The sequence below is a fragment of the Dermacentor albipictus genome, chromosome 6 (assembly GCF_038994185.2).
Source record: "Dermacentor albipictus isolate Rhodes 1998 colony chromosome 6, USDA_Dalb.pri_finalv2, whole genome shotgun sequence".
Classification (NCBI taxonomy): Eukaryota; Metazoa; Arthropoda; class Arachnida; order Ixodida; family Ixodidae; genus Dermacentor; species Dermacentor albipictus.
The window spans coordinates 34,547,617-34,561,547 of record NC_091826.1 but is presented as its reverse complement, the minus strand read 5'-3'; the positions used below and the strand labels follow the sequence as shown (position 1 = coordinate 34,561,547).

The 13,931-nt window shown below is 51.1% G+C and overlaps 1 protein-coding gene across 1 annotated transcript in view; it reads right to left on the bottom strand.

Annotated features, from left to right (window-relative positions):
- The window catches only part of LOC139047004 (homeobox-containing protein 1-like), a 203,680-nt gene that overhangs the window by 75,897 nt on the left and 113,852 nt on the right, over window positions 1–13,931 (bottom strand). The window contains exon 2 of the mRNA XM_070520937.1: window positions 12,238–12,314. The gene's annotated coding sequence lies outside the window, so the exon portion shown is untranslated. The remainder of the gene's footprint in view (window positions 1–12,237; window positions 12,315–13,931) is intronic.

Here is a 13,931-nt window from a genome sequence, read left to right as displayed (position 1 = left end):
AGACGGGATGACGATTATTGTTCGGGGACTAAGACACGCCCCGAAGGGCGCTAGCTCCTACGTCTATTTCTTTTTCTTTTTAACTTTATTTTAAAAGCGTATATGTAAAAAAAAGTTACAGATAGGACAAACGACGATCAACGTTTACGGCAAGGTTCGTTAGCTATACACAATCCCGGCCGCGTAGCAGTAACGACGCTCACTCCCGGGTCAGCGTACAGCGTTTTCAACCTTCTCGTTCGCAATCTCCTAAAACGCTCCCTCCTCGCTTACAAGGCTCGCTAATTTCCGAGTTTCCTCGCCTCCAACGTTTCGTTCGCAGGAACAACTTCGCACACGAAGCGCACCCACGTACACGCGTCGCTTTGTTTTTGTTTTTCTTTTCTTTTTTCGTGTAAACCAGCATCGCACCGCAACGCCGCCCCACGTAGCCCACACTCTCGCAATTATATCTCGCTCCTTCCCCTTTGCTCGTAACTATTATTTTTTTTGTGCTACCCTTTCCCGCGCTCTACACGCATCGCTGCCTTTTCCAGTTGCTCGGGCCGAGCGCGGAAGAACCTAGCTGAGCAAGGCACCATGTTCTTCGTCTCTCATACCTCCTCCTCCTCCTCACAGTTGCGTCGGTCACGGGGTTCTTTTCCGTCTCCAGCGGCGGGCGTTATTAGTAGCGTTTCGTTTTGTTCCCCCCTCCCTCCTAACCCCATAACCCCCAAACTTAGGGCCCCTCGGTTTCGCGAGTACCCCAAGGCCCCACGCTCCTTCTGTCTCCCTCCTTATGCATCTATCTGACCTTCTCTCTCTTTTTATTCTCACTAAATGTGGTGAATGTTGCCCCCCTCCCCCCCGCAGAAACCTCTCCCCTATGTCTCTCCTGACTATACAACAGTATAGTGTCGAGTGTTGCGCTCTCTAATGGAGGGGGGAGGGGAGGCACGGGAGAGGAGGTTAGGGGAGGAGGTGGCCGCGCGCACGCCATAACACAGCGGCGGCCGTTCAACTCGGCGGAAGCACGTAACACAGAACGCGACCGCCGCCCCTGCTTTCTTCGAAGGTCGCGGCGGCTTCCTGCGCGACCCGATTACTGCCGGAGAAACGGTTGACAAGCGAGAATCCGTGCGATAGCGCACGCGTTCGTCGTGCGCTTTACGAGACAAGCTGCCGTCCCCCTGTGGATCGGATCGACAACGTTTAAAGGACAGAACTTTTTGTTGGGCTAGTTGGTGCATATTACTGAAGTACTATAGCGCCAAACAGACGACACAAGAAGAAGAGACACGGACGAGCGCTTATGTCCGTGTCTCTTCTTCTTGTGTCGTCTGTTTGGCGCTATAGTACTTCAGTAATAAAGGACAGAACTGCAGTAAAATTTGGGACCGCGCAAAAACAAAGGAACAGAAAAAAGGAACATGAGAGAGAGAGAGAGAGAGAGAGAGAGAGAGAGAGACGGTCTAGTTACAAGAGAGCACGCATCTTCACAGTACCTTGTGGCACCTTCAAAGCGAAATTTCACGCTTGAAATACCAGTGGATGCGTTACGAAAAGCTCGTAAGGAGGCGTAACCTTTTTGTTATTTTTTTCTCTTTCCTTATATAAATACACGAAAACTGAACCGAAAATAAGTTTGCCCCTGGCCGGAAGTACGCACGAGTGAGAACGCGCGCTTCCTTGTAAGGCATGGTTTTCGAGATAAGGCGGCGCCTGCCAGCGCGTCGAGATTTATGGGTGAAACTTCCCAGAGACGACGTGCTGAGACTTACGTCATATCTGCTTAGGTGCTGTTAAAAGACTTTAAAAAATATATATGTACAATTACCAGCCCTGCAGCTTTGCGCCAAACGCTATACTGTATACTTTCAGCGGTATGCTATACGCCATTCATCTTGACTCTATAAACAAATTGAGGCCGACGTTAAACATCCTTGTAGTTGCCTTTCACCTCTTCGCGGTGCAGTGTTCCAGGTGCAGTATTTTTGCTAACAAACCATTTAAGTTTAGATTCATCTTTTCTTATCGCTCGTGGAGCCGGATGGCCGATCCCAGCGACAACGGAAAGCAAGGCAGAATCCTAGCCAGCAGCCAGCAGTGAAAGGAAAGAAGAAAAAAAAAATGAAAGGGATCGTTAAAAGCACGGTTTTAACACAGATCAAAGTAACTCAATTTCTTTAACTCCCTTATTTTAGAACTTCCCTCCACTCAAACACTCCACCTCGACTAAATAAATTAGGCAGTAGCACTACCCCCTCTCAACAGAATAGCTCACTGCGTTTCACGACCTATGGCCTCAGAGATCACGCGACGCGAGGTCCTCGTGCGCCGCCCTGTGATCTCGGGGGCAATGTGTGATAATTCACGAAAACTGTTGAAAAGTGTGGTACTCCTTTTTCACTCTTCTTTTTTTCATTCGAGTGGCGGCACTGGGCTCAAGTTGGTGGAGTGGAGGAAGAACTTCCAGTCGAGGATCGTTTGAGAGTTTCACGGGGGTTAGTCCCACGGTATATTTACTTCATCACTGTCAGCAATGTGCACTAATACGAATTAAAGGCGTGGAACCATGTGTAGTTAGTGTTTTTTGTGGTACTGCAAACAACTGCGCAATCAAGAGAGGGACGACAAGAAACGTCGGTGAGTGAGAAGTGTGCACTTCCAGTGACCTTTTTTTCTTTCTAAATCAGCAAACATATTTCTACGCGAGTGATTTCACAATTGCCAAGAAATGTTAGGAGCAACAGCACTGCAAGCCCGGACGAAGGCGCATGCAGACTTGGTAACAATTTAAGTATGCGCACTACCACCGGGTCCCCTCCCCCATAAAAAAAAAAAGAAGGATATAGCTGAATGAGCAATAGCAGGCTTTGTAACGCCCCTTCCTCTCTCCCCCTCCGCCTCCCAACAGCCTTACCAATTGGGGCGGTTTCGATTACGATTCTGGTTTGATCGTTCACTTGCCGCTCCTATCACAGCGGTAGCTTCCGACGAGCTGCCGATGATAAGTAATGGAATAGAGCAAGAGGTAACCTTAGATAACGCCGACTCAACGTCCATTATGTTTCACGCTGACGCCACAGTGAAGAGCGGGCATCGTCAGGATACACGCGAGTCCATTATTGATAGAGTAACAGGGAATGAAGAACAAGAAGAAATGAAGGGGGAAAAAAAAACAATCTCGCTTATTGCCCCCTCCACCCAACCGCTGCCGCATCGGCAAAGCAGGAACTCTGATGTCAAGACGAAGCGACGGAAGGGCGCAGCAGTCGAGGGTTGGCAAAGATTAGATAGGCGGGGCGATATCGGGCCACGTTACGTCACACGCGACACCCAAGAGAGCCGCGACGACACCCCACCGGTGGTGGTCGCAGTCAAGTCTGCCCGCTGATTCGGCGAAAGAGCGCCTATATACCCCTCGAGGAATACACGAAAGGGAACACTGCAAACTTCTTTGAAAAAAGGCCGCGACGCGGATAAACACGCCCCCCCTCCCCCCTCCCCCCCCCAACAAAAGTATTTTACGAGACTGAATGTAACATCGCGATGTAATCGTCGCTTTAAAAATTAATTCCGTGTTCGCTTTCACATCATTGAAGACCGCGTAGACAAGATTGTTTTTCTTTTCCGCCTTTCCGAGTCCTCATTATAAACGCCACGAAAAAGAAAATAATAATACGTACGCGCACACACAAAGCTTTGCTCAATCCTTTAGTGTCGTTGAGCTGAAATACGGGCGGGAAGAAACGCGGAGGACAGACAGGAGCGTCTGTCCCGTCCACTCCCGTTTCTTCCCGCCCCCGTATTTCAAAATAGCTCAACGACACTACGTGACCCAACTGGCCCAACAGTCTTTACATCCCTCGTCGCAGTAAGCAAGCACAGGGACCGCGGAGCGGATCACTCACGAGGCGTGCCCCCCCCCCCCTCCCTCTCTTTATTTCAAAAGCATCATCTCGAATGCCACGAAACTGCGACTGTCCTCCCATCGTCGTCGCGATAACCGTGCCACGTGTTCTCTTTTAAGGCCAGAATACATGGAGCGAACTTTCACGACGAAGTTCGGGCGGCAGAAAATCTGCCGCGTCGCGACGCCGTATGTTCGTCGGGCTGCGCTACATCGAGCGAAGACACGGCGGCCGCCGCCGGCGAGTCGCTGCGTTGTTATCAGTGTGGCTAGACAGTTTTATTTGCGCTAAGCCACTACTTCAAATATAGACGAGGCAAATGCGCTGTAGTGAAACACATGACTAAAAAAAAAAAACTATAACGACAACTATTATCGCTTTTGAATTGCGGAACACTCTAAAAACACGTAAAATTTTGTTTAGAAATGATTTCTAGTGTTTTTTATGTAGTTGAGACATTCAAGTGCCGATGTAGTTTAAAGAAAGCGGTGATGCTATGCGTTGTGGCAACACTGGGCGGGTAAACAACTTTCGGCTCCTCCAACTCCGCGGCTCTAGCTGTTCTGTGGCTCAACGCGCGCGCGGCCGAAGCAAGCAGACCCGAAAGTAGCGCACGTGAGCTTGTCTATCCATGGCTGTTATTAACTTGTTAAATTCCAGCTGCGCCGCTTTGGATGCCGTTAATGCGAAAAGCGGTAGACCGGCGTGAACGATAGAGCGTGATCAGGATACACGGACAAGCGGGGAAGCCTAGTCGGAAGTCGGGGCGGATAGTGAGACCAGATTGGCTCGCTTTGGGGCGCCGCTCGTTTGCCGCTTCCGGTATCGTCGACGCCCGACGAACTTTTCTGCGCCAGCTAGATCGGCGGCGAACGACGTTTCCTCCGCCGCCGCGCGTCGCGCGTACGCCGCCGGGCGTCGAACGCCGACTATTCGTCGCATATTCGCTCCGTGTATTCTGGCCTTTATGCGAAGCATACTAGCCGCACAACCACGCTCTTCCTTGCTGCGCCGCGGGCGGCCGCGTAGCTACCATATGACGTCATAACAGCTGCAAAAGCGGAGGCTCAACTCGTGCGCTCGCTTGCGGCCGCGTAGCTACATAGCCGGGTCTCAGCTCGTGCGCTCGCCTGCATGAGTTGTTTCTTCGTCCAGCCGAACCAAATATAGCCAAGCAACAGCAGTTCACCAGGCTAAACAGTGGTTCAAAAACTAAAATAAAGGCTAGTATGCTTCGCATCCTGGGCTTAACCTTAGCTAAGCCACAGCCGTTTTTTTTTCTTTTTACACACCCGAATAACGCAACGCGGCCGCACACGCCTTCAATCGTCGCGATTACCATGGGGTATTAAAAGAGAAGCGGCGGCGCCGTTATCTTAAACATCGCTATCTACACAACGATAACGGGCCGCGCCACAAGGCAGGAGAGAAAGGACGGGCGCCGTCAGGTCGCACTCGACAAAAAATGCACGCGCGGGCCGAAGTGACGACACACCGCAATGCACAAAGTACGCGGCGGGCCGCGCGCGGGAATGATTAATCGCGCCAGTGCCTCCCCCTCGCGGCAGGCAAGTGCACTACAAGGCGAAGGTCGGTTTGCGTCACGTAACCTTTTCCTGTCCTTCTAGGAAGCGCCTCGCCTTACGCAAGACGCAGTGGAGGTGACGCGCAGGAGTTAAGGGCCGATTTACGCTCGAGCCGCCCATCGCCGCAAGCCGCACCGCACGCGTGCGGTCGCGCGAAAGATTGCACGCATCAAACACTTGTGCACAGATTTCGGTTTACAATGTGTAAGGTATGCACTGTGCACACAGTGTAAATGGTAATTTGTGCACAAGTGCTGGATACGTGCAATTTTTCGCGCGACAGCAAGCCGCACCGCACGCGTGCGGTCGCGCGAAAAATTGCACGTATCCAGCACTTGTGCACGAATTTCGGTTTACAATGTGTAAGTTATACACTGTGCACACAGTGTAAATGGTAATTTGTGCGCAAGTGCTGGATACGTGCAATTTTTCGCGCGACAGCAAGCCTCACCGCACGCGTGCGGTCGCGCGAAAAATTGCACGTATCCAGCACTTGTGCACGAATTTCGGTTTACAATGTGTAAGTTATACACTGTGCACACAGTGTAAATGGTAATTTGTGCGCAAGTGCTGGATACGTGCAATCTTTCACGCGACCGCACGCGTGCGGTGCGGCTTGCGGCGATGGGCGGCTCGAGCGTAAGTCGGCCCTTTAGTCGGGGAAAAAAAGCATGCACACCGCATGCGCCAATGTACCTACAACTATATACTTTACGGAAGCGTTCAGGTGCCGCCATGTTGGGCTGTTAACGCTGCTGTTTTCTGTCTCTGACGACGAAGTGTACGTTGCTACAGTCGATTCGCAAGCATCAGAATAGTGTTATGAATGCGTTCAGCGTTTCATCACCATGTTGCGTCACTTTACGTCTAATAAAATAGAAATAGTCTGCGTAGCAGCCCAAGATGGCGGCGCCCACGAATCCAATATAAAATCATCTATGCCTACCTTTTGTCGCGTAGTTTCCTACACTAAATTTACTAGGGGGAACTCTGGCGATGCGATTGAAGAGCTGTACCGCGTTGGAATGGCGGTTATGCAGCACGTGGATTGGTCTGATCATCGCGCTCGTGGCTATACAGACGTCCTTGCGGCTTTGTTCACTATACGCTTCATCTGTCTCACTAAGGTGACTGTTTGGGCATGTTGGTAGGACATCAATGCAGCTTTTTTTTGCGCACGAGGACGAAGGAGGGGCTGGGACACAGGAACGCAGACTCACAAAAAAAAAGAAAAAAAACAACGTTGTAAGTCTGCGCTCGAGTGTCTCAGCCTCTCCGGTCCCGTGTAAGGACCGCACCTCGTAAAAAAATTCAAAAAAATAAATAAATAAAAGTGCGGCCCTTACACGAGTCTACACTACGGTATACGCACATGCACAATCACTCCTGTAACTAGCACTTACAACGCATTGTTTTGTTGAAAGTTATCAATTTGCAAAGTCACAAAGCTTCCGTTTGAAGCCAGAAGTCAGAAGCCGTTTGAAGGTCAACGAAGTTTAGGCCGACATGCGTACTAATCAGCATTCCCGTGCTGGCTGAACCGTCGTGTTTGCAGCTTCCACAGCCACTAGCGTCAGTGTCCCTCTAGAAAGTTTTGTAGGAAACTCTATGCCTTCTCAGTATATGCGCCGTAGTGGTAGACCCTGGATTATATGTGACCACCTGTTCATTAACGTGCACGTACAGCATGGTATACACAAGCGTCACGGGAAAGATATCGCCGCGGTCGGGAGTCGAACCCGCGACCTGGTCACTGGTCAATGGTCTGCAGCGCAACGCCACGGCCACCAAAACAGCAACACTGCGCCAGCTCATACGCTTGGGCAACTATCGCGCATAGAGGTTCTCGAAACTGCGCATGGGCTGTGGTCTTTGATTTCATTAGAATGTAATGTAGTCATTCACAGGTAAGCGTAAGCATACCCGTGTAGACGCTGTCAAAATACATGAAGTGATGGCGTAGTGGCGCGAGAGCTTCAGAGTTAGCTTTCCGCCTCTCTCTCTTCTCTCTCCCGCATTTCTTTTTTTTCATCTTCTCCGCTGTATCAAGCCTCCACTCGAAGTTAGAGTGGTCGCTTCGCTATTGCAAAAATGTAATTTACTGACACACCCACGGTCGCGCTTTTCGAAAGGCAGCGCCATATGCAGGACCGAAGTTTGGACTTCGCACGCAATAGCTCGAAAGCAGGATGCGCTAAGCCGGGTACACTGGACAATGGTGACATACTCCGCTTCGCCATCACACGAAGAACCCGTTCTGAATGCCACGAGTAGCATTTTCTGATGCTCACCTGGCTGCTGTGGCCCCTATTAGGCCTCTCCGAGTTGCCAACTGCATGTTCATCTCAGTTCAGATGACTGAACAAGCAATACAGGGCGCCGCGTAAGCCTTTCCGGTTCTGACGTGAATGGTGTCCGTTTATATAACCTCAGAAGCAAAATCATCAGGTTCCGTGTCCGTGTTCGGCTAATTCGTCGACTCCGTAGTGGACGTCAACGCACTCAAAATATTCGGTGCTCCCTTGGTTGATGCGGTACATTTCCCAATTTCGCAAGCAAACCCACACCACTCTCTCACGAGTCCCACACCAGCAGCGAGTCCATAAATGGGCGCCTGTAGCCTAATTCGTGCACACGTGGTTGATATGTGGTCAGTTTTCAAGTCTGGTATCTGGTTTCAAGTCTGGTTTCAAGTCTACCACACTCTCCCAGTGACTCGGCGATCCCTCGCTGTTCGCCATGCAGCACATTTCCGGTGCCGTTGATGTGATCAACTTCAAACATCTAATGCCAACTCATATAGGACCCCTCACTTAACGCCGCGTGACCTTTTTCGGGTAGTCTATTTCGAGCCTCACGTGCCAACACACACCACTTTCAATTTCAATGTCTCAACGATCTCTTACAAGTCGTCTCAAGCCTAACCAGTGCCGATGTGGATGATGCGAACCGTGTGTGTGAAGTGATTTTAGGTAAACGGAAGAGATGAGTGCAGTGCCGTAACTGTCTCTCACAGGAGGACACCTCAACAGCACTGCACGGGGAAGGGGGAATGGGAAGAAAAAGATGAAGGAGAGAAAGACAGGACGAACGTGGCAAGGGGAAAAAAAAGATGCGAGTGCGGGGCTCACAGGCGCGCTCTCAAGTGCGTCGCACTGCAGTAGTCTAGCAGTGCCGAAAGAGCGTGCTTCACGATGGACGAGTGGGCTGCAGGGAATAGCAGCGCGGTCGCCGTATCGTAAGGGCCCATTCACACCGGCGACTTGAGGAGGTCGCGCGACCGTTTGCGACTCGCAATCAAAAAGCGACCGAAGGCCACTGATGTTCACACCGGCAAGCCCGGCTGAGCGCGACCCGCAAGTCGCAATCCCGGAGATCATCGTTCTCAGCGAGAACTCTCGGAATCTACGCGGAATTTGAATGCGACGCCGGAGGAGGCCGGATGTAGACACACGAAAGATCACTTCCGGTGCGCCGCTGATTGGTTTATCAGTTTTGCGACCACGGTCGCGCGACTGAAAAATCGCGCAGAGAGCGACTCGCCCAAAATGGTCGCTTTTCGAGAAAGGCGACCGTTTGCGACCATTTGCGACTGGTTGCAAAGCGACCAACTTGGTCGCGCGACCTCCTCAAGTCGCCGGTGTGAATGTGCCCTTTTAAGTCAGTCCCAGTCGCCGATAGACTGTACACAAGTCCGTGCGCTCCACATCGAAGGCAGGGCAGCGAAGATATGCGAACCACTTCCAGGCATCCCATACCAACTCAGAGTCGCATCCGATTGCACAACTGGGCGACCCCTCACTTGATGTCGCAAAGCCTTTCCCGCACCCACGTGGTTGGCGCGGTCCATTTTCAACTATCACGTGACCACCGACACCACTCTCCGTTCGAATGTCTCGATGATCCCTCGCTGGCCATCGTGCCGCCTTTCGGACGCCGACGTGGTTGACGCAATCCACTCGAGCAACCCATGCCAACCGCTACCACCGTTTGTTCTCACGACCCGACGACCCCTTTCGCTGGACGGCGGGAGGCCCTTCAGGTGACCACGTGGTTGGCGCGGTCCATTTTCGATGTCGTTGTATACGCTCCACTTCGGGTCTCGGGATGCGAAAGCACGCCATTCTCCGATCGAACGACTCAACGATCCCCTATTGGACGCGTCGTGCAGCTCCTCCGAGGCCGACGTGTTTGAAGTAATCCAATTTGAAGTTCCCAGAGGTCCAGCGGAACCAGCTTATAAGCACTTCCTCCGAGGTATATCAAACTGCGGATTAAAAAAAAAAAAAGAGAGAGAGAGAGGCCACCGGTATCTATATCCGCATGTTATCGCCCGCTGCCTATATACGTTGCTGAATACGCATTGGTGCTCCCGGACAAGAAACTTTCGCTCACAACCCGTCGGGAGCGCACCCGAACATGGCAGTAGCTCGTACAAAACACGCACGCACGCTCGCAAGGAAGGCCAACGGCTGACTGCCGCGTGCGTGTGAATTCACGGCGTGGCACCGAGCAGCGAGTTTTTCGGAGAAAACGATACTCAGATAAAGATGTCCCCCCGGGGCAACTCACCGAAGATCGCGTCGGGAGACAAAGAATAAAGAAAAGAAAAGATAAGCGAGACGACACGTTGCAAAAGAGGCACCGTAGTGACCATAGCTCGGGGGGCGGGTGGGGGGGGGGGCGGCGGCGGCAAAAGGACAAATACGCAATCATCCGCGCGCAATCATCGGAGGCAATGCGAGCGGCAGAGTCGCCCCGCAGAGATAATACTGTTCTTTTGACATCGTTTGTCCAACAGTTCCTGCGCTGACGGATCGCTAACGCATTCCAACTCGTGCCCAGTTCTCGCTACTCGTGCAGAGATCGCAGTACAGCGTACGCGCGGTACGTGCGCCTAGATGCACGGCAAACTGTCACAGAGTATTTTCTTTATTATTTATTCATCAATTACCCCGCAGCGCCCAAAGGCGTTACAGCAGGGGGGGGTTACAACATGGAACGAAACGCACCTTCATTCACACAATGCACTTGCTTTTCAGTCAGCCCATTCCACTGTGTTTAATTGTTCGGACAAAAAATGAATTGGCACGCATGTTCGTCTTGGCAGGGTACTCGAGGATTTTGCAACTATGATCAGTTCGTTTTGAAACATGGAATGAAACGCACCTTCATTCACACAATGCACTTGCTTTTCAGTCAGCCCATTCCACTGTTTAATTGTTCGGATAAAAAATGAATTGGCATACATGTTCATCTCGGCAGGGTACTCGAGGATTTTGCAACTATGATCAGTTCATTTTGAAACGTAATGAGGTTTCTGTGGGTAAATTTCTCGAATTAATAAATTCAAGTTTTATTATAGTAAATCGAATATAGAAATTTTAATCTCAGTTTATTGCGGCGGGCAGAAAGAGATTCCCACCCTAGCTCAGCCTTCATTGCAGTGCAACTCTCCCTCCTTCCGCATCGCCTCAAGACGGAACTGGCAGCACGGTTTTGTATTTTTTCTAGAGCGGCAATGAAGGTATACCTCGTGAGGGTGCCACACAACACAGCTACATTCTAAGAGTCTGTCGGCACGTATTCTATCGGCACGTACAGTCAACCGCAAAAGTTTACGGGCCGCAGGATCTGCCAATTGAAGCTGAATTCTCGCGAAGCGTGGTCACACAGCCTCGAATTAAAATGTTCCCAGCATGTAGTAGACTTCGCCACCTACACACCCTGTGATTCATTAAATACGAAGCGTCATGCCTTAACAGTGCAGAAATTCATATTTGAAGGGGAAACTGCATCCCGTAAACTTTTGCTGTTGACTGTACGTCGTCGACTTCACCGCAAACCATTCGGAAAAGCATTGCTGCGCCGAGCGACCGAAGAGCGCCTAGGAAGCGACAGGACTGATGGAGTCTGAGGGGTCACGGCCCGGGAAAGGGGACACACACACACACACTGGGGAAGGTGTAGAATTGGGACCGCACGACGCAGATCGACCCCAAACATCATCAAGGCGTGCGGGCGCCCGCGCGTAGTTATGTACGCCTCGGAGAGGGGGACGCATTCCGTTTCCTCAACTGCTTTTTGTTCTAGACACGTATACGGGGTCGTGAAATGTTAGAACGCGTCACTGTATGCATAGCGTTCGGTTAGGCACACAACTTGGAACGTTCAACTCAATCGTATCGCCGGCAAGTGCAGCCGCGTACGCCAAACGCAATATCGCCTGAACTGGCTTCGAGAGTACGACCAAGAGGAGTGTACACGAGTTCGCCCACACCCGTGTGCGGGGCCGAAAGGAGACCTAAACTCGCCACGTATACGGATCACGGTGCAGCGCAGAAACACCGCAAAGGGCGGTAAGCGCGAATGGCGAGACCGCGTGCACACTGTCACGTGGTCATCGGCGCAGATGCGAAGTCGGGCGCGAGCCGCTCGCAGTCGCATCCAAAGCCGACGGATATAACACGACCGGCCATCGAGACGACCGCGCCGGTTTTTCCCCGTGCTACAGCAACGTTACTAGATTGGTGCTACAGTGTACTCGTGCGCAAGCAAGGTGGCGAACAAAGCGGGAGACCGCAACAAAGCAAAACTTTTTGTTGGGCTAGTTGGTGCATTACTGAAGTACTATAGCGCCAAACAGACGACACAAGAAGAAGAGACACGGAAAGCGCTCGTCCGTGTCTCTTCTTCTTGTGTCGTCTGTTTGGCGCTATAGTACTTCAGTACCGCAACAAAGCGCGGGGCTTGCTTACCTCCAAAGAGAAGCTCCTCCAACCGTTGCCGTTCCAGCAACGTCCAACCGTGCGACGAGATCTAACTTCCTCCGGACCTGTTCAGGCGAAAAGAATGGAGAGACAGAAAGAAAATTACAATTGAGTCTTCAAAAGGGTAACGAAGGCATTAGGCACAATTTCGCGCAAGCACTTGTAGCCAAGGCGAGGAAACGATTTGTGACACGAACGACTGTCGAAAATCTAATAATAATAATAAAAAAAACGCCGGGACCTATTTATGCGTAGCTTGAAGTCAAAGCTTACGAAAGCGGCAGAGAATGTCAAACGGGCAACGCGTGAGAACAGACGATACGCCGCGTTTCGCCGATCGCGAAAAAAACAGCGGGTCGTTTACGAAACTAGGGCTAAAATCCGAAACTACTTTCTAGAGCAGGGAAGGAACGCGAGATATATGAGCATATGCCACACAACCAACTTCCCTCTCTCCACCATTCTTCGCATTATTATGCAACAAAAAAAATTTTAAATACAACGCGGCGAATAACAGACGACGGACGAACGCTCAAAGCACCGACAGTGAAATTATGACGTATACGGTGCGAGAAAGTAAGCGTAATACTGTAACAGAGATAAGAAAAAAATAATACTAATAAAGAAACCACGTAGTACTAGCCTGTGTGACGATCCCTCTCGAAGCAGACGATTTCGTCACTCCCATAGGCCCGATACTGACACTGTTACCGATAACGCGCGGGGGTCCGATTAGGCAACCATGTTTAACAGGAATCACAGGAACACGCCTCACACGTTTGTCTACTAGCCACCATCACTATCAGACGCTGCGCGATAGCTCGACAAAAGCGCCGCCAATATCCTTCCCGACTCCAATAGTTGTCGCCGGCCCCACGACCGTGTAGTAACCAAAAAAACTACCGTCTCCACGGCTCCTCCGTGCCGACAAGAAACGACATCGATTGGGTCGGTTACAGCGCGTCACCTGTAGCGAAATCCATCGTTTCGCCCAATAGGCTCCCTGCCGCCTCCGCCGCTGCTTATCACAGGTTATCAACAGTCACGACGTTGGTTTGGCGACGGCCGAAACGCAACGAAAGATAGCAAAAGGAAAGAACGAAGAAAAGAAAGAAAAAAAAGTTTAGAGCTTCGGAGAGCTCGCAATCTCTCTCTCTCTCCCTCTTCCCGTCAGTTTCCTTTCCGGTCGAGCCGTCCCTCTCCGCTCTTACACCGTCCGCGCCCCTCAGCGACACTTTATTTTACTTTATCTTTTTCCTTCACTTAATGTCCCACATAACAGCGCTCTTTACCAACGCTTGCCGCGCTGTTTCGACATCAGCTCTCCACGCTAGCAGAAGAGGAACTAGAGAGTCGGTGACAGCGAGGCAAAAACGAAAAGAAAGAAAAGAAATAGAGAGGGGAGTGTAAAAAGGCTTGTCCTAGGGCCGCTCATCAGTCTATATATCAAATCTCACTGCGGCAGGGGCCCGCCACTGCTTTGGCTCGGGATAAGATAGGGGTAGAGAAAAAGAGCTCGAAACCACTTCAGCGTGGGCCAGAGCGCTGCGAGGAAACGGCCGTCGAGGAAGGGCAAGGTTATCAATGCGTCGGCGTAAGCGATCCACTTATTTTTTTGTGAGAGTTGATGTTTGTTTAATGCGCAATACCGACCGCCTAGTTTATATAGGTGGAGAAAACCA